This window comes from Hylobates moloch, unplaced genomic scaffold, assembly GCF_009828535.3.
Source record: "Hylobates moloch isolate HMO894 unplaced genomic scaffold, HMol_V3 SCAFFOLD_10, whole genome shotgun sequence".
NCBI classification, from domain to species: Eukaryota; Metazoa; Chordata; class Mammalia; order Primates; family Hylobatidae; genus Hylobates; species Hylobates moloch.
In genome coordinates, this window is record NW_026652285.1 from 90,835,799 (window position 1) to 90,862,205 (window position 26,407).

The following is a 26,407-nucleotide window of genomic DNA, read 5'->3' on the forward strand; positions in this document are numbered from 1 at the left end:
TCTTGAGAAAGCTCAACATCCGTCTTTTTTGGAAGAGTAAAGAAGCAAATGAGTAAATAACATCTACATCAATATTCGATGTCTATATGCACACCCAAACTTTGAAGAACATCTGTCTTCCTGCCACTAATGATTTTGTTCCAGATGTAATCCAAATATGTTTGCAAATGGGGAGGAGAGAGGTTAGCACAATCTACTTTGCAAGCAGTTGGTGGTTATCACAGCTATTTTTGTTTCTTTTTAAAAATATATACATTTCAAAAGTGATATGGCACCCCACAATGATTATGCTTGAAATGATAGTAAAATAAATCTAATGTTGCCCTTGGCTTTGCTCTGATGTTCCTCAACTTGAAAAGAGAGACAATATGGTGTAATGGCAAGAATGTGGATTTTGGAGTCAGAAAGAATTTGAAGGCTTGCTGGTCAACAGCTTTTCGTATAATGATATGAGCAAACTCCCCATTTATGCCTTTCATTTCCTATACGACCTTGAAAAAAGCCATTCTTATTAATAATACAATAATAGAGTATTATTTATTATATATCAGTTATCTTAAGTGCATTACATGAAATAACATTTTTATAATCTTCCTATTTGCCCTACAAATTTTGTGCTGTTAATATTCCAATTTTAGACATGCAAAAACCAAGACATAGTGAGGTGATGTAATCTGCGCAGAGACCTGTAGCTAGGGTAGAAAATTCATGTTGTCCAAAACAAATTCAAAACCTCAACTCAAAGCAGCCACGTTCTAATGTCTGTTGTTTAGCAACACGCCCTCAGATAATTGCAGAGTGCAGCAGCTACTAAACAGCAACAGTATCAGTAAGCGTAAAAACAGCTAACACTTGTTTAGGTACTTACCACATGACTGCTATTGCTCTGACAACTTACTGCTTTTAATCTCATAAAGTCTTCCCCATAACCCAATGAGGTAAGTCCTCTTATAGGCAAGGAATGGGAGGCAGAACAAATAAACCCTAGGTCATAAAGTTATTAAAGGCTAGGGCAAAAATTTGAATTCTGGTATGACTGGGTTGACTCTAGATGCTATATGTTTACTTTTCTTTCTTTTCTTTATTCTATTTTCTTTCTTTTTTCCCTCCTGTCCCTCCCTTTCTCCCTCTCTCCCTCCCTTTTTTCTTTCCTTCCTTCCTTCCTTCCTTCCTTCCTTCCTTCCTTCCTTCCTTCCTTTGTTATGGCACACCTTTAATATTTCTTGAATGAATGGGTAAATTTTCTCTTTCTTAGACCTAATTCTTCACTGCAAAATGGTTATGATTAATAATAGCTCTCAATAATGAAATATATCACAATTTTGTGAAAGTAGGCATTATTATCATTCCTATGTTATAATGACACTGAGGCTGGAGAAAGGTTCAGCCATTTCATCAAATGTACTCATTTAGGAAGATAGAACCGAGCCTCAGAACTGGCCTTCACAGTCCAAGTGCTCTGTGCCTCACCTTCTCCATGTCTCCTCCTCTAAAGTGTGAACTGTCTTGACGAAATGTTCTTATGTATTGGATGTTTTGTGATTGTAGACGCATGCTCTTCCCTAGACTACGTATTTCTTTATTTATTATAACAACTTGGAAATAAATATATCCAATTTAGTACTAGGCAGAGGTAAAAGGCAGAGAGCTGAGTCACTGCAATGTTCAAGATTTTAAAAGCCATTTGCAGCTTGCAACATAGAAAGTACAGGAAGAGAGACTTGACACATTGAAATTCAAATGTATCTTTCTGGCAGCAAACTATCTCTGGGTCCTGGGAAGCCTGAGTCTGGGTGAGCTGAGAAGTAATGAAGCCCTGGGTCTCATGTCATTGACTCTGGCATTTCAAGTACCACATTCATAACAGTAGACGCAAACCGCTGGGTCCCTCTCTACTCCACTAAATTGAAATGGTTCCGCAGGGGAATATGGCAACAGGAATGAAAGAAAAATAACATTTCTTTTTCCACTGTAAAAAGAGAAGGTGCTGATGATGTTTATTCAAAAGAGCAGCATCTGGAAATGGTGCTGGGACATGGTGACATTATGCCTAGCCATGCTTCAGTAAAACGTTCAACATCTTAGAGGGTGCAGACGCATGCTATCACGGGGTTGCTTTCTTTCTTTTTCCTTCCTTCCTTCCTTCCCTCTGTTTCTCTCCTCTTTCTCTCTTCCTCTCTTTCTCTTTCTTTCTTTCTCTCTTTCTTTCTCTGTCTTTCATTCTTTCCTTTCTTTCTTTCCCTTCCTTCCTCCCTTTCTCTTTTCTTTTCTTTTCCTTTCTTTCTTCTTATAGTAACTATATTCAGGACTAAAGAGGTTTCTCATTCCACCCCAATCATTCCCTCTGTGTAACAGCTTGGTCTTTTGGTTTCCATTAACAGAAACCCAGATGCAAATTAGCTTAACATAGGTTAAAAATATTTAATGGATCCCACGTTTGAAAAACCAAGGTTACTAGTTTCTGACAGTGCTGGATATAGGGGTACAAATGATATGATGAGAATTAATCATTTCCTTCCCAATCGTGTATTTTTCTCTATTTTGCCTCTATTTTCTTAGAATTTTGTTTTCCTATGGTTCTAATATTGCTTCCAGTATCTTCTGGGGTTACTTCTTTTTTAAATCCTGTCTAACAGAATAAAAAGAGTGAGTCTGCTTTTCTGATAGCTTAAAATATATCCCATAATTTAGTCCTTTGTCTCTGATTAGCTTGACATAGCAACATATCTATCCCTGAAACAATCTTATTAGCAGTATGCAGCATTTTATTTCCTTAAGCTCCCCTTAGAGCTACAGATGGACTCAACTCCAACAGAATATATAGATTGAGAGTGGACGAAAGATGCCACTCTTCAATTAAAATCTGAGATTTTTGCAAAAGAGTAAATGAATGCTGGGTAACAAAAACAAACTATATTCAATGCTCATGTCCTTCTATTAGACCTCAAAGACATAATAACTAATTAAATTCTAATCAATAACAGAACTGAAAGATCCATTACTTCTCATGTAGCTCAGAGATTGCATATTCATGGTTCAAGGAGTGGATTTATTTTTAAAAATGTATATTTCTAAGATTTATACAGGTTGTTTCTTTATTGTAATGTGACTTGATACATTTTTTTCTGGAGATAAATAGTTGCTTTCTTCTTTAGCCAAATATACATGCTTCAGTTCACCATATCTCAACTATTCTATATTGTCTCCTCAACACAGGAGACCAATTTAAGGAATCAGAATTCAATATATTTGTCCTGCTGACATTTTTGAAGCAGAAAAAAAATGTGGCTCTATTAAAATCTTGGTGGTGGTAGAATGAGTGTTTTATGTGCATCAAGAAAATGGAAGCAGATATGTTCTTTGGGGAAGTAAAGAATAGCCTTAAAAGTTTAATAAACCAACACTTAAGGTACATAATTTACATTTTAAAAAGCAGGCTTTTGCATTAGAACCCCATGTCAGTTTTTTTCATCATTTTACGGAAGGTGAGACTAAGACTAAATATGTTAACATCTTGACAAGATCCCACACAGAAGTAATGGAGCTGAGATTATTGGGACCACGTGTTTTTCTCTCCTCCCACACTTCTCAGCCCCCACCACACACACCATGAACACATTGTAGAAAATCGGGAAAATAGAGGAAAAAAATTTTATTTAAACTGTAAAATTAATGTAAATATTTGCAGGGAAAAAATCTCACCTATAATTTTACCACACTAAAAGCAAAAAGTTATTTTTTTATTTTCTGTTACTCTTAATACCTATTATTTTATATTGTAATTATAATATGTATGCAACACTGTGTCCTGTTTTGTTAAAATGTTTTATATGCATTTATTTTTGTCATGATATACTGTTCATCACTATGAAATGTGCACATAATTATCCAAGAACAAATGTGCTACAATTTTGTGGCCCTTCGTTTTCTTTTTCTCTTTGCACATTCTCCAAACTTTTCTTTCTCTTCTATTTTGTCTTCTATTCTAACCACTCTTCCAGTCAAATGAAAACTATTTCACAGGAAATCCCCCAAGCATTTAGACAAGCATTTAGTGGCAGGCTTAAGGAAGGTATCATACTAGGGGTAAGAATCTTAATCCAGGATTCAGAAATTGGTAAATTAAGAAGGAAAATCCAAAGGGAACATTCCGGATTGGCAGGGAAGTATAAGGGACTAATGGTTTTTATTAGGAATAGTTCCACAATATGTAAAGGAACCCAAAGCTATTAAAGCCAGTTCTTGAGATTCTCATATATGGGAGATACCGAAGAAATACAGAGAGCTGGCATGCCCTGATTCAGGGCTCAAATGATTTGTCCATTAGACTCCTCCTCACACCTGTCCTTTGTCTGTCTATATATTGGCTCTTCTATATCTTTAACCGGGTTCCATTCATAGTGTTCTGAAGAATGCTACTGTCAGCCCAGTTGACATTTTTGCATTACCATGACATCCAAGGAAAGGAGCAGTATTTCCAGGCAGAAAAGTCCCAGAAAGCATGACGAGGCTTGATTCATGTATCTATTTCCAAAATAATTATGGTGGTAAGGAAAATAGATTATTCATTCATTCTTCATTTATGCATTTGTTTATTTGTTTTGCATAGACCCAAGTTATGTATTCACTCTCAGGAACTCAGAGTATGCAATCCATTAGCAGATGAAAGGGAACAAGATAGAAGCATGCTAGTATCTACTAGCTAGCACAATAGCTCAAAACTGGAGTGACAAGAAGAGTTAGCATTTGAGGGCTTATGGTAAAGGCAAAATATTAGAAATGGATAAACCATTCTACCAATATTTATTGATTCCTTGAGATTTTCTAAATCCATTGTATGATTTGAAATAATATTCAAATGAACTAAATTTTATTCTGGACCAGAAGGAATTATTTGCTTTTGAAGGCAACAAGAGAAGGAAATGCAAGGTGTCACAAAATTGGATTCTAAAGGTGTCAGCTATGAGAGGCATTGATGGGGGAAGGGCTTGAACTGGAGACAGAAAAGCTTTATGGGGCAGATGAGCTTTTGAAGGATAAATAAGTAATTATCAAATAGTTATGATGAGCACAGTGTGTGAGAAAGATGGGAAAGAATGTTCAAGCTGGAATAGTGAGGAAAAGCAGGGAGTAAGTTTGGATAAGTGAGTAAAACTTACATTGGACATGAATTTTTTTCATTATGAGATCTGTTCAAAAGACTTAAGCTCAACACTTTTAAATTGTTTAGAAAAACTTTATGTTGAATGTTAAAATGCATCAGAATAAGAAAACCTAAAGGCATTACATAGTTATCAAGAGTAAACTATAAATAACCAGAAAAATAGGAAAAGATGCCTACCAATACTAATTAAAGAAGGAAAGAAAGAAAAACATATTTATCAAAAGATTCCTAAGTCTAGTTTTAGCAAAGATATGGTTAAACAAGCATCCTTATGCACTTTTGTTCTGACTATAATTTCCTAAAAAAAAATATGTCCACATGACTTAAATTAAGAATTTTAATTTTAAGAATTTACATTAAGTAAACAATTAGTAGATGGGGTGAATATGTTCAATACAATATTGAAATAAGAAAAAAATAAAAGCACCTAATACATCTAAAATCGAGGTGTCAATTTCATAAATGATTTGAAAATAATTCTATAAGCTATGACACAAATTCAGAAAACAATGTGGTTGTATATGTGCTTTCTTAACAGATGAATATAATTTATCAAATTTTAAATTAAAATTTGAAAATTTGAAAGAAATACATGCCAAACTATGAACAGTGGTCATCTTAGAGGCTTGAAGTGTAAGAGAGTGAAATCATTTATATCTCACGTTATAAATAGTGGTGCTGTTTAAATTTTTTTGTAGCAAGAATTAATTTATTTACAGTCAACAAAACATGCACACATACATTTAGCTAAAAGAAAGGAAATTATTGAAGAATAAGTGAGTCAGGCAGAAACTGATAACATGACTGACTAGAAAGAAGCAGTGAAAAGCAGTAGAAAATGGACTGGCTGTCAAAGTCAAACTGATATGGTGGCAATTAGCTGATGAATTTGAGCAGTGGAAACATTGACTTGGACAGCTGAGATAAAATTCCACTTGAAAAATGTGTCTGGCTGATCTGTTTGGAAGATATCATCCTGCATATCAATTCGTTCTGTACAGGAAATATCATAGAAGTATTTGACTATGCAATATGGGTAGGCTGAGTATTAAGAACACTGGAGATACCCAAATTATAATTTGAAAAACATTAATTAAGCCATTAAGATTCATATTACAAAGGCATTTTATGTATGTGTGTGTGTGTGTATATTTACATATGTATGTGTATATGTATATATAGAAATACATATATATGTGAGTCACCCTGGAGTTTTTTAAATAACAGTGTTTCTAGTGTAATTAAGAAGTAACTAAATTTACAAAACTATCTCTTACCAAAAGCTTGCCACAACCACAGCAGCTGCATGAAGAAAAGCTTATCTGTAGTTCCCCCTTTGATGATGTTTAACAGGAATTTCCATTTGGCTGTGGCCTTGTGGGTATGGTCAGAATGTACTGATAACGCTGGTTAGGTCCATCAGTGCAAATAAAATGAAATGGTTGACATTTATATGGCGAAATTGATCAATGTAGACAGGCACTGTGAATAAATCAACTTTTAAAAGTCATAAAATCTTGTTTTGTGTAATTTTATATACTTCGCAAGAGCATTTTTATAGAGTCACAATCTTTTAGAATTAGAAGAGCCTCCAATACTCATATAACCCAGGTTTCTCATCTTATAACTTTAAGAAACAACCTCCAAAGACTTAGAAAGCTTGCCTCAGGTACCCATTTCCATCAGCTGAAAATGGAGAACCAGAAAGATGTCTGCTGAGTTCAACTGCAAAGTCTTTTCCCAATAAGCAATGTGTTATCTCATTTCTTTCTTAAGGTTACAACTTCAGTCTGAAATAGGTGAGGCAGAGTGTGTGTTTACTACCAGTTCCTACTACTAACTACTACTTACTCTAGTCAAGGATCTATTAAATCTTTCCCTGGCCAGATAGACACACATACACACTCATACATACATTATAATATAAAAGTTTTCATCCTGAAAATCAAGACTTCCCTGTGATCTAAATGTCTTTTCTCCTTACTTGGGCCATTACCTTTTTAAAAGACCTCAACCCCATCAAAAAGTGGGCAAAGGACATGAAGAGACACTTCTCAAAAGAAGACATTTATGCAGCCAAAAAACACATAAAAAAATGCTCATCATCACTGGCCATCAGAGAAATGCAAATCAAAACCACAATGAGATACCATCTCACACCAGTTAGAATGGCCATCATTAAAAAGTCAGGAAACAACAGGTGCTGGAGAGGATATGGAGAAATAGGAACACTTTTACACTGTTGGTGGGACTGTAAACTAGTTCAACCATTGTGGAAGTCAGTGTGGCGATTCCTCAGGGATCTAGAACTAGAAATACCATTTGACCCAGCCATCCCATTACTGGGTATATACCCAAAGGACTATAAATCATGCTGCTATAAAGACACATGCACACGTATGTTTATTGCGGCACTATTCACAATAGCAAAGACTTGGAACCAACCCAAATGTCCAACAACGATAGACTGGATTAAGAAAATGTGGCACATATACACCATGGAATACTATGCAGCCATAAAAAATGATGAGTTCGTGTCCTTTGTAGGGACATGGATGAAACTGGAAAACATCATTCTCAGTAAACTATCGCAAGGACAAAAAACCAAGCACCGCATGTTCTCACTCATAGGTGGGAATTGAACAATGAGAACACATTGACACAGGAAGCGGAACATCACACTCCGGGGACTGTTGTGGGGTGGGGGGAGGGGGGAGGGAGAGCATTAGGAGATATACCTAATGCTAAATGACGAGTTAATGGGTGCAGCAAAACAACATGGCACATGGATACATATGTAACAAATCTGCACATTGTGCACATGTACCCTAAAACCTAAAGTATAATAATAAAAAAAAAGACCTCATTCATTTCACATCTGCAAAAAATGATCTGTCTCTATGTAAATGATCCTTGGACATTCATCTTCATCTCTGGTGTCTCTCTTTGGGCTTCTGCTATGTATTTATAATTGTTTTATGTTTCTTCCCAGTTCTAGAGAAATTCTGAAGCCAACATACACAAGGAAATGCAGGTAAAAAAGAAACTTAGGTAAGAAAAGACAGTGTTCCAAGGCATCTGATTGCTTGGACTCAGTTATGATTAAAACGAGCAAGATCTGTCCCTGCCTCTTCTGCACTTAGGATGCTGAGTCATTGCATACTATCTTTATCTTTAATTAAAATTGGGATTCTGCTACATATACAACTGACTGGGATGAAGTATTATCTAATAAATACACATACAAACTCACCTATAGATGGATACAGCTACCTATATCTATATTAGTCTATCTAGCTATCAAGTTTTGTATCCAGCCGGGTGCGGTGGCTCACGCTTGTAATCCCAGCACTTTGGGAGGCCGAGGAGGGCGGATCACGAGGTCAGGAGATCGAGACCACGGTGAAACCCCGTTTCTACTAAAAATACAAAAAATTAGCCGGGCGTAGTGGCGGGCGCCTGTAGTCCCAGCTACTCGGAGACGCTGAGGCAGGAGAATGGCGTGAACCCGGGAGGCAGAGCTTGCAGTGAGCCGAGATCGTGCCACTGCACTCCAGCCTGGGGGACAGAGCGAGACTCCGTCTCAAAAAGAAAAAAAAAAAAAAAAAGTTTTGTATCTGATTCCAACTAGATATAGATATAAATATAGAGATAGAGATAAAGATAGAGTGTAACTATAGATAGTGAAATATTGTACAAAGGTGGCCACAGTGACACCTCTCATTCCACCCGCTCTTCTGCAATGGAAACTGCCATTATTCCATCAAAAGGTGGAGCCTCTCTCTTCAACCCCTTGAATATGGGTTGGTCTTGTGACTGTTTTGACTAACAGAATACGTTGGAAATGATGTTGTCCTAGTTCTAAACAAATCTTTTAACTCTTTAGGCAACTTCTGCTATCTCTGTCTTGGAATCCAGTCACCATGTAAAAAATGCCACTGCCCTGAGATCACCCACCATGCTGTTAAGAAGCCCAAGCAAGTGAAGTCACCGTATACTAAAACGGTAAGAAGTCATATGAAGGGAAAGAAAGAGAGAGAGGGAGAGAAAGAATGATGAGGAGGAGGAAGAAGAAGAAGAGAAAAAGGTTAAAAGGAGAGAGAACAGGAGGGGAGGGGAGGGGAGGGGAGGGGAGGGCAGGGGAGTGGAGGGGAGGGGAGGAGAGGGGAGGACAAAAAGCACTGAGGTGCCAACCTATGAGTTCAAAAGCCCTCGGACAGGTGCGGTGGCTCACGCCTGTAATCCCAGCACTTTGGGAGGCTGAGGCGGGCAGATCACGAGGTCAGGAGATCGAGACCATCCTGGTTAACACAGTGAAACCCGGTCTCTAACAAAAAAACACAAACAAATTAGCTGGGCATGGTGGCGGGCACCTGTAGTCCCAGCTACTTGGGAGGCTGAGGCAGGAGAATGGCGTGAACCGGGGAGGAGAAGCTTGCAGTGAGCGGAGTTGCACTCCAGCCTGGGTGACAGAGTGAGACCCCATCTCAAAAAATAAAATTATAGTAAAAAAAAGAAGCCCTCATCTTGGAAGTGCATCCTCCACCCTAAGCTGTCCCCAGTGGGTATCATATGCATCATCAGGGAAAAGCTGCCCAACCAAGCCCTTCAAAATTTCTGACATACAAAATTGTGAGAAAAGCCAGTTGGCTGTTTTGCAGTATTAAAAGTTACAGGATAGCTTTTACACAGAAATAGATAATCAAGGAAAATAATGTGGAGAAAATCACTTAGGGAAGAAACTTTAGAAAATGTTAAAAATATAGGTGGGAGGTCTTTTTCCTGGAGTAAGGAACATGGAAGAGTATTATAGAAACAAAGCCTGTATGGGGCTGATTTGAGTGCCCTCATAGAAAACTAAGTAGTATGAACATTGCTGTGCCCATAACCTGGATCCCTGAATATCGTGATTACAGCAGTGGTTAACATGATCTGAGCTATGAGAATTAACAGTCCAGACTGGAGAGCAAGACTGGCTCTGTTCTAACCCCGTTCTGCCTCATGCAAACTGTTAGCTTTAAGAAAATTGCTTTGCCTCTATGTTTCAGTATATCCATCTATAAAATTGGTATAATAATATTACCTACAGCATAAGGTGTTATGAAGATTAAATGAATTAATATTTGCATAGTGCTGAGGACAGTGACCAGCATATAGATGCATTAAGTTTCAGTTAATTATTCAAAAATGATTGATTGATTGATTGATTGATTCAGACATCTCAGGATACATAGATAGGACTCATTGACTTACTGTGTGGGGCAGGTGCTTGGGGTAGCTTTTATTTTTTGTTGTGATAATATATATAACATAAAACTTACCATTGTAACCATTTTAAATTTATAGCCCAGTGGCATTAAGTATAATACACTTTTGTCATTGTGCAAACATCGTTTATCTCCAGAAATTTTTTTATTTTCCCAAACTGACACTCTCTACCCATTAAACAATAACCTCCCATTTCCTCCTCCCCTCCACCCCTACGAACCCCTATTCTACTTTCTGTCTTTATGAATTTGACTATTCTAAGTACTACATACCAATGCAACCAGACAGTATTCGTCCTTTTGTGCCTGGATTATTTCACTTAGCGTAACATTTTCAAGGTTCATCATGATGTAGCATGTGTCAGAATTTCTTTCCTTTTTAAGAATGAATAATATTCCGTTGTATGTGTATATCATATTTTGTTTATTCATTCATCTTCATCCATCTATGGACACTGGGTTGCTTTCATTTTTTGACTGTTGTAAATGATGCTGCTATGAGCATAAGTGTAGAAATATTTTTTTCAAGTGCCTGCCTGCAATATTTTCGGGTATATACTCACAAGCAAAATTACTTCTTTCATGGTAATTCAAGTGGTAATTCTACCTTTATTATTTTTTTGAGGAAACACCCCACTGTTTTCCATAGCGGCTGCACCATTTTGCAATCTCACCAACAATGTGAGATTGTAACAAGGGTTATAATTTCTCCACATCCTCATCAACATTTGTTGTTTAATGTTTTAAGTTAATAGTCATCATAATGGATGGCTGTTCATTCATTTAACAAGTAATAATTGGAAATCTACTATGTAAGAGACAATGCATTTGGAGCTAGCCATACAAAAGGGAGACATAGCCGGCCTGGTTGGTGAGACAGAAAAGTAATTAAGTGTTAGAAAGCCATGTAATAAGTGCCATGAGGCAGTAACCCCTCAAAAGCCATAGAGGAATGACAGCAGGATACCTAACACTACCCAGAGGGTTTAGTTCAGGCTTCTTATAATACACGGTATGACCAAGTTGAGATTGTAAGAACAAGTAAACCTTAGGTGGAAAATCAACCAAGGGAGGGCATTGGCTATGTGATAGCTACAGTGCACAGCCTATGAAAAGGTTCTGAGGAAACAGAGAGGGCATGGAATCATCAACTCACTAAAAATACTCTTACAGCCAGAGAGAAGAGTGTGGAGGGAGTGGCAAGGAAGAGGGCCTGAGAGGTAAACCAAGGTGGGTTCTGAAGAGCCATGTTTTAGATTGTCTCCTTCCTGCCTAAATACATCTAGAAGTCCAAACTACCAGTAGCTCAAAATGAGACCTTATTTGGAAACAGGATTATGGCAGATGTAATTAGTGAAGATGAGATCATACTGGAGGAGAGTGGGCCTCTAATTCAACACACCTGGTGTTCTTATAAGACTATGGCCCTGTGAAGACAGAGACATACAAGGAGAATTCCCTGAGATGGTAAGACTGGAATGATGCATCTACAAGCCAACCATTGCCAACTACTGCTGGCAAACTCCCAGGAGGTAGGAAGGGGCAAGGAAGTATTTCCCTAAAAGTTTCAGAGGGGCCATGACCCTGTCAATACTTTAATTTCAAACTTACAGCCTCCAGAACGGTGTAAAAAATAAACTTCTGTGGTTTAAGTCACTAGATTTGTGGCACTTTGTTGTGGAAGCGCTAGGAAACTAACACATGTTACAAAGAGTAGAAGTTATCCTAGAAAAAGATGATGGGCCAGTGAAGAAAGATTAGGAGCAAGACAGAGAAACTGGTGAGGCTGGTTGGAAAGCCAGAAAGGTGACTTACATAGTGAGTACAGGGACGGTGGACTCACGTAGACAAACGGAAGAGCTGTGAGATGTTTAGTCCAACAAACACCAGGATTCAGCCAGAATAATAATAACAATAATAACAAAATGATGGTGATGATAGTTAAGAACAAATATTTACTAACTGCTTGCTCTTTGCCAAATACAGAGATGAACATTTAATTCTGAATTATTTATTTTGTAAAACACACCTATAATGTAGCACTATTTCTTACATCTGCCATTATAAGGAAAGCAAGTTTATTTTTTCCTTTTTATTTCTTTTATTTTTTGAGAGAGGATCTTGTCCTGTCACCCAGGCTGGAGAGCAGTTGCTCAGTCATGGCTCACTGCAGACTTGAAGCCCTGAGCTCAAGCAATCCTCCTGCCTCAGCCTCCCAAGTAGCTGGGATTACAGGCTCACATCACCATCTCCGCTAATGAAAAGCAAGTTTTGAAGAAGGCTTGTCCAAAAACAAATGCAGATGGATTCTGACTGAATCAGATTTTCTCCACAGCCTGTATTCAGAGCCACTATTTTAATCAGAATGAATAATATAGGGGTGAGAAAAAAGAATTAAGAAGATATTTATATTGATAAATTAAAAATTGCTAAAGCTTAGAAGATTAGGTGAAGGAGAAATGGATGGTGTCATTCAAACAAACAAGAGTGTTGAAGTTTGGAGCAGGTGCAGACCCATGAAGAAGGAAACTGAGTCTTTCTCTTTCAGGGACAACAAATTGCATCATGTCCCTACCCCTGAATGAGCCTGGTCATTTCCTCTGAGTGTTGTCCCCATCCTGTTTCAGCCACTCCGTGAATGACGTGCAGCTGCATTCCCTTCCCTGTATTCCAGGAAAGCATCTGGAAATAAACAGCACTTAGCCCTGCTGCTGAGACAAAGGCATTGTTTCTTTAATAATACGTCTCTTTGGAAACCATCTCCAGACCTACTTCACAAGCCCGGCTGTGCTGACCCCGACGTGATGTAGCTTGCTCAGTTCTTCTGGGAAAAGGAGCATGTGTGAGATATAGTGGGCCCTAAAGAGAAAGCAAGTTGAGATTTGGAGGGGACTTTGGTCCCCTTAGAATGCAACAGGCAGGTACTTATTTAGGAATGCAGATGGTGAGACCCACAGTTTATTTAACTGTGTGTGTGTGTGTGTGCATGTGTGTGTGAGTGTGTGTGTGTGTGTGTGTTTGCAAGCATGCCGTTACCTGGAAACCCAGGAGAAGTGAAACATCACCCCAATCAGTGTAATAATGACAGCATACTCTGAAATGACACCTGCTGATATTTATATCATACAGGTGACAGTGTTGGGAAGGTAGGAGGTACCTTTTATTGAGTACATGCTAGGCACATTGTTTATCCCATTTCCTGTATGCTTCAGTTAACTGCTGCAAAAAAAAAAAAAAAATGAAAACATCAACCATGAAACCTCAGAGGCAAATAAAAGAAACACTTGGATTTATTCATGAGGCTAGAGTCATCTGGTCAGTTCTACTGTTCTCAGCTGATCTCGGTGGGGCTCACTCAAGAGTGGTCAACAGTGTTTGGGCCAGGAAGCTCTGCAGATCAGAGGAGGGCGCTTACATGTCTGGAGGCTTGGCTGGGATGACCAGGCTGATTCAGTGCTGTTCCACTTGCCACTTCTTCAGCAGTCTGTCTTAGGCATGTTCTCTCGGGGAAGGCTGAGAAGTAAAAGAAGAAGCATTAACACATGAGGACATTTTGGAGTCTCTCTTTGTGTGACATTTTCTATGTCTCCATTGACCAAAGAAAGTTAAAGGGCCAAGGTAGAAGTCAGCATGGGAGGTGTGATGGTTAATACTGAGTGTCAAATTAATTGGATTGAAGGATGCAAAGTATTGTTCCTGGGTGTGTCTGTGAGGATGTTGCCAAAGGAGATTAATATTGAGTCAGTGGACTGGGAGAGGCAGACCGACCCTCATTCCCGGTGGGCACCATCTAATCAGCTGCCAGCGCAGCCAGAATAAAAAGCAGGCAGAAGAATGTGTAGAGATTAGACTGGCTTAGCCTCCCAGCCTCCATCTTTCTCCCATGCTGGATGCTGCCCTTGAACATTGGACTTCAAGTGCTTCAGCTTTGGGCCTCAGACTGGCTTCGTTGCTCCTCAGCTTACTGATGGCCTATTCTGAGACCTTGTGATTGTGTGAGTTAATACTCCTTAATAAGCTTGCCTTTATATATACATCTATCCTATTAGTTCTGTCCTTCTAGAGAACCCTGATTAATACAAGAGGGAACAAAAGGTTACAGAGTGGGTCCAGACACCAGGGGATGTGGATACAAAGATATCTTTAGTGGGATCATTGATGCAATCAAGCTACTGCTGTGTAGTTTTCCAATCAATCCTTATAAAAATTATGACCATTTTAGAAATAAGAAGCTCAGAAGCCATTTAATGTCATTATTTAACACCACACAGCTAGGATGTTGGAGAGTTGGCGCTTGAGGTGATGATAATGCTCGTCTGTCTCTCTGTTTGTATATTTGTTTGTCTGGTTCCATTAAATGATAGGAAACTAGGATCTGACAGAATGAGGGTAGAGATACTTGAAAGCAAGGGATACTAAGCCAGTGTGATGACCTGTAACCCAAGTGTTAGTTACGTCGGATTTGGTTAAATGTCATCTCCATACCCTAAGGTACTTCCAGAGCACCCTATACTTCTTCGTAATACTCTTCATATCTGTACATATTTGTTTCATTGTCTGTTTTCCCTCTAGAGTGAGGATTAGCCAACTTTTTCTAGATATGGCTGGATAATACATATCATAGGCTTTATGGACCATGCAGTGTGTGTTGTTATTACTCCACTCTACCCCTTTACCATAGAAGCAGCATTGAAAATAAACGAATGAATTTTTTTATAACACATGCCTGTATTATACAAAACTATAAAAACAGGTGGTGGACTGAATTTGATTCATGGGCCATCAATTGCTGACCCTTGTTCTAAGGTGTAAACTCCACAGGTTGTTTTCTCCTGGATTCCTGGAATCAGCATAACAATGGCACATAGTGGGTATAAAATAGATATTTGTTCCACAAATCAAGAAGCGTAGTCTTACAGGCTAGGCCATTCTTGGACAATGGATGTGGAATGTCTATGATTTGCAGATGTCAACACTTAAAGTTAGGACTGTTATCACAACCTCACCATTCATGGAACCAAGACTGCCGCATCATTACCCAGACAAGTTTTGTTTAGAAACTGTAGTAGACCTAAACCTCACTTTAGGTGCCATAAAAAAAGTAAAGATAAGGACATCTAGGGAGAGCCTGAGTTGGGAAATCTAGCATAGATTTCGGCTTGTCTGGATGTCTAAGTAGTCAAGTTTATTGTATTTCTATAACTGTCATAAAACATACTACAAGCTCAGTGACTTAAATTAACACAAACATGTTATTCTACAGTTTATAGGTGACAAGTCTGATATGATTTTAACTGGGTTAAAATCAAGACGTCAGGAAAGCTGTATTCCTATCTGGATCTAGCAGAACATCTGTCTTCTTGCTTTTTCCGGCTTCTAGAGACCACTTAATTTCTTAGTTTATGGCTCCCTTCTTCTGTCTTCAAAGCCAATGATACTGCATCTTTCTGACCATTCTTCCATAGTCATAACTCTTTCTTATCACAGTCAGCAAATATTCTCTACTTTTAAGAACCCATGTAATTAGATTCGACCTACCCAGATAAGAATCCGACATTCAATCAAAGGACATAATTTAAACATTTTCTATAAATATGTAGTTACTAAAAAAACTTACTTTCTGAAAATGCAATGGTATTGGAATTATCATTATTGATTGTTTGCTTTTTGTTAAATATTATCCTTCCCTTGCAGAATCTGGGGTTATAAATCCCTTCATTCTCTCTCAAGAGAGCTCCCTGACCCTTCCCTTTCCTAACAAAATAAACCGGATGTAGCACAACAGTACTGAAAATGTTGAATAGAAGAAGGAAGAATAACTGGAATCCACAGCTTTCAAAATACAGACCTCAGTGAGTTGAATGCAGTGGTGCCGGCAGGCTGAGCCTAGATAATTCCTGAGTCTCAAGATTTCTTAGCTGCAGATTGTGAGTTGCAGATAAGCCCAGTGCTTATACTGATGATTCCCTAGAGATGGAAGAGGCTGCATAGACATGAACTAGGATAGACAGAAATCAGAACCTATTTGATTGTATAAAATTTCCTGGAATTAACAAGAAATATTGAATGAAGACATTCAATATTTGTCTTGATGTTCTTGATGCATTACCTACGGTTTTGAATTTAACGTAGAAATCTATAGCATTATAGGAATAAGAGAGGAGATACCATTTGGAATTTAATTCCTAAGAAAGCTGGAATATTTTTTAAATCAAGAAAAACTGGGTTACTATGTTTAAGTCTCACTTTCTGCCTTTATTATGACTGTTTTTTTATTATCTCTACTGATCTCCGTGGGTCTTAGTTCCTTCAATTATCAAATAAGAATGATACCAATACATAACCTCATAGATTTGCTACAAAAATTAAATTATGTCTGTTAAGTATTTAGCATCAAATCGCTTTTCAATAAATATTGGTAATTCCAATTACATATTACTTAAAAGGACACAGGGTACCAGGTTAGCATAAGAGTGATCAAATTCAGACATTCAGGTTTCCCAGGGGTAGCTTGAAGGTATTTGCATTATGAAAGTAAGCTGCAGAAGGAAAAAGCTGAGAAAGGGGAGTGAGCACATTGATAAACAGTTCTACATGGAAGCAATTTCAGCTTGAGAACCCTTAGGCTGTCTTCTCTCTCTTTGGTTGACTATCAAATACCAGAGATATGGCTTCTTACAGCAACAGAGAGAGACAAATTATGCTCTGGATGAGGTAGGGTTTTCTTTAACTACAGTTGAAGTCAAGGTGGGTCAACTTACTGTCAGAATAAAGCCCAAGAAAGCTTGATATATTTAAAGTAAAAGACAAATTGCAGCATGTGTGTGCACACGTGTGTGTGCATGCATGTGTGCAAAAATACATGCATGCATGTGTGCAGACAGTCCAAGTAAATCAGATTTATTTGTGGAATATAAATCCTGCCCTATCTTTCCTTTCTAGTATTTATTAAGTCAAACAGGCACTTTTCCAACTCACTTCATTCTCCATTGCCCATTTATTCCACTTATTGAATCTTTAGGGGATCTCTAGAGAGCACCCACCAATTGGGTCGATCATGCCTAGGGCTGCACAACTGTCTGTTAAGAATGTGATACCATAAACTCCATTCAGATCCATTACAAAGTACTTCTTTCTTCTAAATGAGTTCTGGTGGTAACTGGTTTGAACAAGCAGCTTAGAGAGGTATTTAGCCAATTTTTGAGATTTCAACTTGAAACAATAAAATAAAGAAAGCATAAAAAAACTTCCTGAATTAAAATAGTATACTTTTGGCACACACTCTAAAAATTTATCAAATCAATTAACACATTTTTATTTGTAATGGTTCTTAGAATTTTATAGTGTTTTTCTCATAAACATAAACCTAACTGAAGAGAAAAATAATCCCAACTCTAGGTAAGACAGATGCAATTATACACATTTAACAAATGAAAAAAATTATAACCATACCTATCTAAATATTCAGAGGGTACTTTGTTCTGACTTTATTTTTTTCTAAACTCACCTCCTCTATATATGACTCCCATGAGACCAAGACAACCTAAGAATTGAATCCAGGACACTGGAGCTGTAATTACAACCCTTGTAGTTATTTCGTAAGTTAGTTTCACTGCAAGAAGGGGTTATGAATGGCTGTCAATTTAGGTGGTAAATCTCTCCCAAATGCATTTGGAAATGCATAAGGGTGCCTTCTCCATAGTTATGCTACTATTCAATAGGAAATTAATATTGGGGAACCAAAAATTGCTAAATTCTCTGCAATGAATAACTTGTACAGTACAAGCTAGAATCACCCTGCTAAATTTGCCAAAGTCTCAGTCAGTGAGAATCTTTGGGGTAGGTCATGCATACGGTGATTTGGAGTGCTGATATGCAACTCTGTGACTTGAGCACTCGCTTTTAACAACAGGGAAAAGGATTACTTCATAAACTGGACCAATAAGATACAACAAAAAGATCAGGGTGTGAAGTCCAAAGAAAATGCATACTCAGAATAAACTCTTGAGAAAGGTGTTAATTGTAAGGTTCACAGAGGTCAATCCCACATATTAACACTGGTAGATGTTAATTAGCACATTCAGATTTCATGAGAATTTTACTGCCAGTGCTACTCTGAGTTTCGTTAGTTTGGTGGAGTGTGTGTGTGTCCAGAAAGTAACAGTTAGTAGAATAGCTAGGAGGGGAGGACTTGTTGAAATCCTACAATGCACCTACTGAAACATTTCATGGGAGCCCTCTGTAACTATGGCATCGTGGAAGAACCAAGCACCACAGTCTCCACAGTAAGAGGCAGTGAATTGAAAGAGTGATTTAGGGCCTGTTCACACAAATGAGAGAAGACAGCCTGCCCTATGTGCGACAGCCTCTCTACAAAGTTTAGACAAGGCAAACATGTTTCTTTTCTCTCTGTCATCCTCTCTCTGCAGCCAGCAGATGAGTATTTCATAGTGGAATAATTCAAAGTGAAAGAACCCGTGGGTAATGCACCAACAGTCATCGAACATTCCTTAAACCACTTGATCTCACTGGAGCATCCACATGCCATATCTGCCCTTTTGTAGACAAATTTCAGGCATTCAATCGGATTTAAATCTTTCTCTCCATCCTATCTTTCTCTGTCCCTAGATCCTGACAGGATTATCTAGCAATGGGCAAGGCACTAGCATAAGTTTTAAAAAAGTTTCTTTCACATTCTGCTTCAGTGCTGAAGTCAGAATCTGACCAGTCTCACACTCAGAATTTCATATCCCTTTATTCATCAAGGCCTAAGTAGTTGTACATATAGTTAAGGATGTTGCAGCCAAATGCCTTCTCCACAAAAGTAAACTTTTAAAATAAATGATATTGACATGCATTATAACATTTAAATATGTATTGCAAAAACATATGGCATAGAAGACATTGTGCATATTAGGTCTTCAACAAATGCCTTGGCAATAAATAACATTTCTTTGAATTTATGCTTTATTTGACTAGTAAGTAACGAGCTAAGAAACAAATCTCATAGCTTAAGTAATAGTGGAAAATTTGAACATCCAAAACTCATGAAGAAACATCTTCCCAAATGATGGGAATCAAACATTGTACCTGTTTGTATTACTTAAAACATTTCCAATTATGGAGGGAAAACAATGAATAAAATTGTCATATTTTAATGCTGTGACATGTACTCTACTTTTAATCTATATGCATTCAGTTTTCTATTATACATTCCAGACTGGCTCATGTGGTTGGTAAAAATCAAATTCTATTTGGATTCTTGGACAAGCCATTAATGCCTTGCCATACCCACAGAAAATCACATTCAGCACCATGGACAACGCAGAATTGCTCTTTTTCTGAACCACAGCTGTTTGCTGAATGATTTTTTTTTCTCCTACTGAAACATCCAGACACACGTCTGCCTCTTAATTGCAGGAGGGGTTGTTATAAGACATCTTGAATTTCAACAACTGATTTTAAAGTGAAGAAAATGCACTAAAAAGAGAACTAGGGAAAATCTTAATTACTTTTGCAGAATTCAAAAATTGACACCCCAGAAAGTATAAAAAGACCTTCCGAGGGAGACATTGATATTACACAGATGAAAAAAATGAGGGGTGGGGGCAGGTAATTATCAATGACTAACAAATAGAAGATATTAGAGGAGGTTCTCAGACAATTATGAAAGAATGGGAAAACGAGACTGACAGTATTGTCATTGTAAATGCATCAAGGCACACTGGAGGAAGTAAAATTTACATATGGGGTAGCAAAAATAGTTTTGAGAATTTGGTCTCATAAGGGAAGAAGGAATCCCCATTGTCTTCTAATACAAAAATCATAAATAGTAGCAAAATTGTGGTCAGTTCTTCAGTTTTTATTAAAGACACAGGAGGTGAAAGAAAACTAAATAGTAGAGTTTCTTTGTGAATAATGCCTTAGAAATAGTAACTACAAAGTATTTCAGATTACTATGTGACAAACATACAATCTTGATTTAAAAATGTGTGATGTTCACTTCCTCTATCCATTCCCTGTGGATAAGGTAGTCACCTGTTTTTGATTTCTGTTGATTTCTTTATGAACACATACATTTGTCAAATATTTACTAAATGCCTCCCATATTTTCGGAAGTTTAATAGGTAATAAGTCCACAAGAGTGTCCAAGACATGGTGCGTATCCTATAGAAACTCAGCTGTTGGAAAAATGCAGACAATTATGTTGGTCAAGAGCAACACATTCTCATGGCAGAAAGTAAATAAATACTGATTTTCTTCTGATTTTTGTTTGCATGCATCATGTACAAAATATATACTGTGTCTAGTTTCGTTGAATTCTATAACCTCCTTCTGTACACCTGAGTAGCTTTTTAATGTCTGTATAGTTAAAAGTCCCTCTCCCTGTTACAACAGAATTGATTTCTCCTTCCTGCTTTCTGCTAAGAATAATATGGCATCCTGCTTTCTGCTAAGAACAATATGTTTGTTGTTGTTTTTTATATTTAATATATGTTGAGATATGCTTTTTTGTTTATGATATAAATATATGATGAGGAATTGTTAAGAGAAAAGATGATCAACTGAGGAAAAAGCTTTAATTTTTATTAAAATATAAAATATTGCAAAATATTTTAAAGTTTATTAATTAAGCAATTCCTTCCAGATAATTTGTGCTTTTTATGAAGTCTAAAAACCTTAAATTCAAAATAATTGTTGTGATTTTCTAAATAGTTGTTATTATAGTGGTACTGTATGAGGACATTCTTGGATTGCTGTAAAGAAATACCTGAGGCCGGGCACGGTGGCTCACGCCTGTAATCCCAGCACTTTGGGAGGCCGAGACGGGTGGATCACGAGGTCAGGAGATCAAGACCATCCTGGCTAACACAGTGAAACCCCGTCTCTACTAAAAAATACAAAAAAAATTAGCCGGCGTGCGGGCGCCTGTAGTCCCAGCTACTCGGGAGGCTGAGGCAGGAGAATGGCGTGAACCCGGGAGGTGGAGCTTTCATCGAGCTGAGATCGCGCCACTGCACTCCAGCCTGGGCGACAGAACGAGACTCCATCTCAAAAAACAAGCCAACCAACCAACAAACAAAAAACACCTGAGACTGGGTATTTTATAAAGAAAAGAGGTTTAATTGGCTGTTAAACCTACAGAAAACCTACAGAACCTACAGAAAAGACGTTCTGTAGGCTTTATAGAAAGCATGATGCTGGCATCTGCTTGTCTTCTGGTGAAGCCCGGGGGAGCTTTCAATCATGGCAGAAGGTGAGGGCAACAAGCACATCACTTGTTGAAAGCAGCAGCAAGAGACAGTGAGGGCGAGAGATGTCACACACTTTCAAACAACCAGATTTCCTGTGAACTCAGAGCAAGAGCTTGCTTATCACCAAGGGGATGGCCAAAGCCATTCATGAGGGATCCACCCCCATGATCCAAACACCTCTCACTATGCCCCACTTCCAGCATTGGAGATTGTATTTCAAAATGAGATTTGTCTGAGGACAAATATCCAAACTGTATCAGGTAGTAACAGGTAATAAAAAATACCCTTTGACCGCAATGTGCAATGTATTATATTATGTGCTTTATTTGCTCTATCTTACTTAATTTTTATTTAATCATCACACTTTGTGAGGCACATATTTTTCTATTTTTATGTCATAAATATGAGAGCTGGGTCTTATAGAGGTTATATAATTTACCCAAAGTCAAACAGTTGGTAAATGTCTCAGTCCATTGGGGCAACTTGAAAAATATATCTTAGGCTCGAGAATTCACAAACAATAGAATTTTTTTCTCATTGCTCTATTGGCTGGAGAGTTCAAGATCAAGGTTTTGGTAGATTTGGTGGCTGGAAAGAATTTGCTTTCTGCTTCAACATGGAACTGTCTTGCTGAGTCCTCTGGAGGAGAAGAGATAAACACTGTGTCCTCAAAGGGCAGAAGGGCAAAAAGAAACAAACTCACTTCCTCAAGCCCTTTTAAAGGGGACTAGTCCTATCCATGAGGGCTTTGCCATCATGGCTTCATCATCTCTCAAAGGCTCACTTCTGAATGTCAACACCTTTGGGTTTAAGTTCTAACACAGGAATTTTAAAAAGATGCATCCATTCAAACCATAGTGGTATGGATTTTTAAAAAATTATTATTAAAGACTTTATTCGATCAATTTTAGATTCCAAGCAAAATTGAGATGAAGGTGCATAGATTTCCCACATATCCCTTGACCCCACACATGTATGGCCTCCCTCATTATTAACACGTGCCACCAGAGTGGTACATTGATGACAATTGAACTCTTTGACACCATGAACATTCAAAATTCACAGTGTCTATTAGGGTTTAATATTAGTGTTGTACATTATATGGGTTTGAACAAATGTACAATGACATGTATTTACAATTGTAATATCATACAGATCGTTTATGTTGTCTGCCCTAAAACTCACCTGTGCTCTGCCTATATTTCCTCTCCACTGTCCAACCACCACCACCACTAATCTTTTTACCATTTCCATGGTTTTACATTCTCCAGAATGTCATATTGTTGGAATCATATAGTATGCAGCCTTTTCATCTTGGTTTCTTTCACTTAGTAATATGTATTTAAGGTTTGTATTAGGATTCTCTAGAGAGACAGGACTAATAGGATAGATGTATACACGAAGGAGAGTTTATTAAGGAGTATTGACTCAAATGATCACAAGCTCAAGTCCCACAATAGGCCATCTGCAAACTGAGGAGCAAGGAAGCTAGTCTGAGTCCAAAAACCTCAAAAGTAGGAAAGCCGACAGTGCAGCCTTCAGTGAGTGGCTGAAGGCTAGAGAGGCCCTGTCAAACCACTGGTGTAGATCCAAGTGTCCAAAAGCTGAAGAACTTGGAGTCCGATGTTCGAGGACAGGAAGCATCCAGCATGGGAGAAAGATGGAGGCCAGAAGACTTAGCCAGTCTAGTCCTTCCACATTTCTCTGCCTGCTTTTATCCTAGCTGCACTGGCAGCTGATTAGATGGTTCCCACCCAGAGTGAGGGTGGGTCTGGCTCTCCTAGTTCACTGACTCAAATATTAATCTCCTTTGGCAACACCCTCACAGACACAGCCAGGAACAATGTGTGTCAAGTTGACACACAATACTAACCATCACAAGGTTCTTCCATGTCTTTTCATAGCTTGATAGCTCATTTATTTTTTAGCATTGAATAATATTCCATTATCTAAGTGTACCACAGATGTAACCCCCAAAAGGAAATACTTAGGTATAAATCTAATAAATATGTATGTGATCTATACGAGGAAAACTACAAAAATTGGAGAAAAGAAATTGGAGAACTAAATAAATGGAGAAATATTTTATGTTCATGGATAGGACAATTCAATATGGTCAAGATGTCGGTTCTTACAAATTTGATCTATAGATTCAATGCAATTCCATTTAAAATTCTAGTAAGTTATTTTGTAGCTATTGACCAACTGATTCTCAAGCTTAGATGGAGAGGGAAAACACACAGAATAGCTGATCCAATATTGAATGAGAACAAACTTGGAGGACTGATACTACCTGACTTCAAGTCTTACCATGAAGGGACTTTAGTCAAGGCAGTGCAGTATTTATGAAATAGATAAATAGACCAGTGGAACAGAAAAGAGAGCTCTTAGTCAACTTGTTCTTGAACAGAGGAGCAAAGGCAATAAAATGGAACAGAGCAAAAATAATGTTCTCAACAAATGGTGCTGGAACAACTGGACATCCACATGCCAAAAGAAAAAAAAAAAAGAGACAAACTCTCCCTCAAGCCCTTTTTTGAGGTCACCAATCCCATCCATGAGGGCTTTGCTGTCATGGCTTAATCATCTCTCAAAGCCTCACTTCTGAAAACCAGTACCTTTGGGTTTAAGGTTAAGACCTAACAATTTTTACAAAAATTGACTCAAAATGGATCATATACATAAGTGTAAAATCAAAACTTGAAAACTGCTAGAAGATATCATAGAAGAAAATTTAGATGTACTTGGATATGGGGGTAGCTTTTGAAATACAATACCCAAAGCACAATTCATGAAAGAAATAATAGACAATCTGAATTTTATTAAAATTAAGAACTTTCGCTCTGCAAAAGATATAAAGAAAATGAGAAGACAAGCCACAGACTAGAAGAAAATATTTGCAAAAGACACGTCTGATAAAAGATTCATATCCAAAATATACAAAGAACTCTTAAAACTCAAAACTAAAATAAAAAAAAAAATTTAAATGGGCCAAAGACCTTAACAGATATCTCACCAAAGAGGATATAGAGATAGCAAGTAAACATAAGAAAAGATATTCCACATCATATGCAAATTCAAACAACAATGAGTTACCACAACACATCTATTAGAATGACCAATAACCAGAACACAGACAATACCAAATGCTGATGAGGATGTGGAGTAACAGGACTGGAAATGCAAAATGGTACAGACACTTTGAAAGAGAGTTTGAGAGTTTCTTACAAAACTAAACATACTCTCACCATATGATTCAGCAATTGTGTTTTTATATATTTACCCAAAGGAGCTGAAAATGTCCCCACAAAAATCTGCACATGAATACATAAACTTTATTCAGAATTGAAGTGGGGAGCAATCAAGATGTCCTTCAGTAGAGGAATGAATAAATAAATTTTGGCATTTGTGTGTTTTAACAAATTCTTTTGTCATTTATATTTACGATTTGTCAAGAATTGTTTTAAATGGTTTATAAGTATGAAATTTCTTATTTTGTTAGTATTGTTATTATAGTCATTTTTTTTTTTTTTAAGATGGAGTGTTACTCTGTTGCCAGGCTGTAGTGCAGTGGAGCAATCTCAGCTCACCACAACCTCTGACTCCCTGGTTCATGCCATTCTCCAGCCTCAGCCTCCCAAGTAGCTGGGATTACAGGCATGTGCCACCATGTCTAGCTAATTTTCTGTATTTTTAATAGAGATGGAGTTTCACCATGTTGGCCAGGATGGTCTTGATCTCCTGACCTCGTGATCCGCACACCTTGGCCTCCCTATAGCCATCTTATAGATGTGTTATAGTCATCATATTGAAGTATAAGACTTATACTTCTATACATCTATACAGCTATACTTATACTTCTATACATCTTATAGAAGTATAAGTCTTATACTTCAATAAGATGACTATTGTTGTAATAGTCATCTTATAGCAGCAACATAAGGTTTAGTTAACTTCCCTAAGACCCCATATTTGCAAAAAGATGAAACTGAAACTCGAATCCAGGCAGCCTCTCTTTAAAGCTCATTCATAGTCTTAACCAACATCCTAAGCGTTCTGGAAAGGTTGTTTTAAATAATCTCTTAAACTACATCTGTTAACTAATTATTTATTGTTTGTATCCATCCTGTATATCTCTTTTAATTTTGAGGACTTTGCACCATTACTTTACCATTATGTTTAATGCATTTTCTGTCACATTAAATTCTCATTTGTTTTAGAAATTTGCAAATTCACTTCATTGCTTTCAAAAGGATTTGGATTCTCAGACTGAATTGTCCTGAAATCAAAAGTGCAGTTGACACAGTTTTGCCTCTCATCCTGAGCATCCTTGTCCACCATTAAAATGTAAGTCTTTTCACCCATCTTTACTCTTCCAACACAGACACACATATAGTTACACATCCTACCTTAACCTTTCATTTAAAATCTATGCTTCCTGGTTTCTGAAAATTTCCTTGACCTTTATCTCTCTGCCAGTTATAACTTAATCACCATTATAAATGCCTCCTTTATATCGGGAACCTTGTCACCAAATGTTCCTTCTCCTCTTGTCTTTATAAAGCTAAGTCTCCTCTGACAACTCTTTCTTGAAGCCTGCTTATTCTTTCCCACCTCATGGTCTCTGAGGTTATGTCATAATTCTCTAGTTTGTCTTTGCTTCTACTACAAATATTTTTCATGCACTCATGTAAAAAAAAAAAGCACTTCTTTATGTTTCA

General features: G+C 37.5%; 1 long non-coding RNA gene across 1 annotated transcript in view; it reads right to left on the reverse strand.

Moving 5' to 3' along the window:
• Positions 1-13,703: 13,703 nt before the first annotated feature.
• LOC131384493 (uncharacterized) overlaps positions 13,704-26,407 on the reverse strand; it is a 39,215-nt gene continuing 26,511 nt past the window's right edge. Inside the window, exon 4 of the long non-coding RNA XR_009215382.1 lies at positions 13,704-13,944. This is a non-coding gene — a long non-coding RNA (uncharacterized LOC131384493). The remainder of the gene's footprint in view (positions 13,945-26,407) is intronic.